Source organism: Eucalyptus grandis, chromosome 2, assembly GCF_016545825.1.
Source record: "Eucalyptus grandis isolate ANBG69807.140 chromosome 2, ASM1654582v1, whole genome shotgun sequence".
Classification (NCBI taxonomy): Eukaryota; Viridiplantae; Streptophyta; class Magnoliopsida; order Myrtales; family Myrtaceae; genus Eucalyptus; species Eucalyptus grandis.
Window position 1 is genome coordinate 9,618,000 of NC_052613.1, and position 4,723 is coordinate 9,622,722.

A 4,723-nucleotide genomic window follows, 5' to 3' on the forward strand; every position below is an offset into this window, starting at 1 on the left:
ACTATAATACAAATTAAATTAAATCTCATTTAATTTAATTTCAAATCGACTCAATTCGATTGCAATAATTGCAAACATATTTGCAATAATATTTCTCTTGTTCCACATCACTCTAGTTGTTTATGGTGTGTGACATCCCTAGGTTCATCACTAAGCTGGTAGTAAGACTTGTACTAACACATTAGTACTTCCAAAAGAATTAATTGTCCCGATTAATCTTTTAGGTCCTACAAGCCACGATTGACATCTAGCAATATATCATGGCTACCCAGATAGTGTGAATACTTTAAGAACATAATGAACCGTCAGCTTTGGCTACGTGTAATTGAATCCCTCTCGTCTTACTATGTCCCGATCAAACAAAGACCATGGAATATTTGTCAAGTCATTAATTCGATCATATGCACAAATCTAATTGACATGCATTTTATTCGAGACATAAATAATTTATTCTCGATTACAACCCCGGCCGAGGATTTCAATGCAGTGTCACAATTAGATCGCATAGACATCATTATCATACCTTGCATATAACAAGGAGACAGATTCCATATTGCGCACACGTGTAACTTCGTATATGAACAAACTATGACCATCAAGTATAAAGACGGATCAACGACCCGGCATTATGTGCACCCGTGAACCATAGTTGTTCGATACACAAGTTAACACTGTGCCTCAGGTCTAAGGATTATTTACACAAGACCAAAGCATGAACAATTAGACATTGACCACGCTAAAAGCTTCCATGTCGCTAATCGTTCCATATGCGTCACGTTCAGTGAATTTGTCTAATACAAACACACTGTGTTCTAACTCAGGCATCATAATACCCAATGACATGTGACTCATCATTCCCTTAAGTATCCAATACTTAATGGCGAAGTTAAGAACACACTGAAGGTCTCAACAGGATTATTAATATCCACTTAATAATCCATCGACCGAACAATTTAAAGATTCAGTCTAACTATGAACCCGTCACATATATTCTTGACGCCTCAAGAATAGGTCTAGTTGCAACTGATCTTATGGAATCATTCATCAATATAAAATAATTGGACAAATGAATGAATACGCCATTGCCATTAATTAAATAATAATAATGAAAGTACAACTGAAATCCCTAATGTGTAACTATTACATAGCAACTTTAGGGCATACATCTAACAATTTCTCACTTGCACTAAAGCCAACTTGTCCGGTACCTCAAACCCATTTTATCAATATGTCTTTCAAAAGAAGACTGAGGTAAGGCCTTAGTGAAGGGATCGCCACGTTTCTGGGCCGAGGCAATTTTCTGCAAGGCGATATCACCTCTCCCAACAATTTCTCCGATGAGATGGAACGTCTCTCAATATGCTTGGACTTCTGGTGAGACCTTGGTTCCTTAGCTTGAGCTATCGCCCCATTGTTGTCACAAAACAATGTGATCGGTTGCTCAATTGAAGGAACGACTCCAAGTTCAGAAATAAACTTCTTCATCCAAGCGGCTTCCTTTGCTGCTTCGGAAAGCAGCTACATACTCGCCTCGGTGGTGGAATCGCAGCTATGCTTTGTTTGGAACTTTTCCAACTAATCGCACCACCATTGAATGTAAAGACAAACCAGATGTAGACTTATAATCATTAGGATCCGATTGAAAATCGGAATCAAGATAAGCTACAACTTTAAATTCTCCTTTTCCATATATCAAGAATAAATCTTTAGTCCTTCGCAAGTACTTAAGAATATTCTTGATTGCTATCCAAAGTCTCTTCTCTGGATCGATCGATATCCTGGTAATACTTACAAAGATGCGCAATATCGGTCTAGTACATAGCATAGCATACATTATGCTTCCAATAGCGGATGCATATGGTATCTTTGCCATCCGCTCTCTTTCTTCAGAGTGTTGGGACACATCTCTTAGAAAGACGGATCCCTGCCTAAAAAGGCAATAATCCTCTCTTGGAACATTGCATGTTAAACCGTGTTAACACTTTGTCTATGTACGTAGATTGTGAGAGGCCAATCAATCGTCTTGATCTATCTCTATAGATCTTGATACCTAAAATGTAGGTTGCCTCTCCTAAATCTTTCATGGAGAATTTCTGTGACAAGAATAGTTTTATCGATGATATCATTGGTACATCATTTCCAATCAAAAGTATATCATCGACATACAAAACCAGAAATGCAATTGCACTCCCACCGATCTTCTTATATACACAAGGTTCATCCGGATTTTTGATGAAGCCAAACGATTTGACTACCTCATCAAAACGAATGTTCCAACTTCGGAGGCTTGTTTGAGTCCATAAATGGATCTCTTAAGCTTACACACCTTCTGTTTTTCACTATTGATTCAAAACCCGTGGCTGTTCCATATAGATGTCCTCATCGAGAAAACCATTTAGAAAAGCCGTTTTGACATCCATTTGAAATATCTCATAATCAAGTGTGCAGCTATAGCCAACATAATCCGAATGGATTTTAGCATGGCCACAGAGAAAGTTTTGTCATAATCAATTCCTTCTTTTTTTGACGATATCCTTTCGCCACCAGCCGTGCTTGTAAATTCCAATTTGACCTTCAACATTCATCTTCCTCTTGAAGATCCATTTACAGCCAATTGGTACAATACCATCAAAGTCGGGCCAAGGTCCATACCTCATTGGAATACATTGAATCCATTTCGGATTTCATGGCTTCTAGCCATTTACCGTAATCGATGTCCAACATCGCCTCCTCATAGGTTTTAGGATCACCGGGTTGATCACTATCATTCACAATGAATAATGGTTCAATATGATCAACCGAATGTCTATAACGAAAGGTGGGCGAGACGTTCTCGCACTTCTCCTAAGAGGTTGTGTATCAGAAGCTCCCACTGAATCGAGATTGGTATCTCGAACTCGGTTGTTTGGCACTTCATTATTTTCTTCTTGTAAGACTATTTTCCGCCCAAGACCACTTTCTTGGACGAACCGATTCTCCAAAAAGAAGCGTGCTTGCATACCAAAATTCTTTGGTTTGAATGAAAATAGAAATAATATCCAAGAGTTTCCTTTGGATATCCAATGAAGCGGCCTTGTTCAGATCTTGCCTCCAATTTTTCCATTTTCAGCTTTTTTTCACGAAAGTCGGACAACCCCAAATCTTAATATGATTAAGACTAGGTTTCCTACTATGCCATATCTCATAGGGCGTAGTTGGAACAGATTTGGACGGCACTCTATTCAGTATATATACAGCTGTCTCAAGGGCATATCCCCAAAGGGATATTGGCAAATCGGTGTAACTCATCATAGATCGTACCATATCTAATAAAGTACGATTTCTTCGTTCAGATACACCATTATGTTCTGGAGTTCCAGGAGGTGTCCATTGTGATAAAATGCCATTCTCTTTAAGAAAGTCCAGAATTCAGATACTAAGGTATTCACCTCCTCGATCCGATCGAAGAGCCTTAATACATTTTCCTCGTTTGTTTCTCAACTTCAGCCTTGAATTCCTTGAACTTTTCAAAGGATTCAGATTTATACTTCATGAGGTATAAATAACCATACCGTGACGATCATCAAGTGAAGGTAATGAAGTAATTATAACCACCTCTAAAGATTCATTAATTGGTCCACATACATCTGTATGTATTAATTCTAATATGTCAAGCGGCGCGCACTTTGTCCCACAAAAGGCGCTTTGGTCATTTTTCCTAGAAGACATGCCTCACAAGTCGAGTATGACTCAAAATTTGAAGGATCAATGTATCCATCATTACTCAACTTGTTAATTCTGTCTTCTCCAATATGACCTAATCGGAGATGCCAAACATACTTTTTATTTGGACCGTCTCTAGGGCGTTTATTAGTTATGGCATTTATATCAATTCTATTTTGCTTATTGACATTGGTAATCGTATTACACGGACATTGTAATAGTATAAAGATTGTTGGTTAATAAGCTAGAACCAACACATATTCTATTATGATAAATAGAACATACATCATCAGAAAAAGAAAATTCATAATTCTCTTTACCCAAACGAGGTACAGAGATGATGTTCCAACAGCATTCTTATAATGCAAACAGTTCTTTAATACCATTACATGTCCAGAAGGCAAACATAAACGAAAAGTCCCTATAGCTAATGCAACAACTCTTGCTCCATTGGCAAACGTTAGGACAATCTCATTTCGCCCTAGCATCTTGCTTACTTCCAGATTCTGCAAAGACATACAAATATGTGAAGTTGCAGCAGAATCTAGAACGCATGAACTAGATTTAGCACTAACCATAAGATTAGTTTCAATAAGCATAGACACCATACCTTCATAAGGTCGGTTCTTGGGCTTGACCTTCAAGCTCGCGAGGTACCTCTTACAGTTCCTCCTCCAAAGGCTGCCCTTTGACACCACAAGAATGACATTTCCTTTATCAATCATGGGTTTTGGTTGCACAACAGGTTTGGCAGGCCTCTTCCATTTATTCTTCTTTAAAACGGTCTTACCTTTTGAAGAAGAAGCTTTAGCCATAGCCACTACATTTGGCCTCGTGTTATGCATTTCCTTCTCATAAACTACCAACATGCTATGTAACTCAGCAAGAGTTTTCTCCATCTTATGCATGTGGAAGTTTTGGACAAAACCAGTAGAAGGAATCGGGTAAAGATTGGAGGATCAAATCCACAGCTAACTCATTGTCCATAACAAGATTCAGCCTAGCCAATTCTTCAATGTGC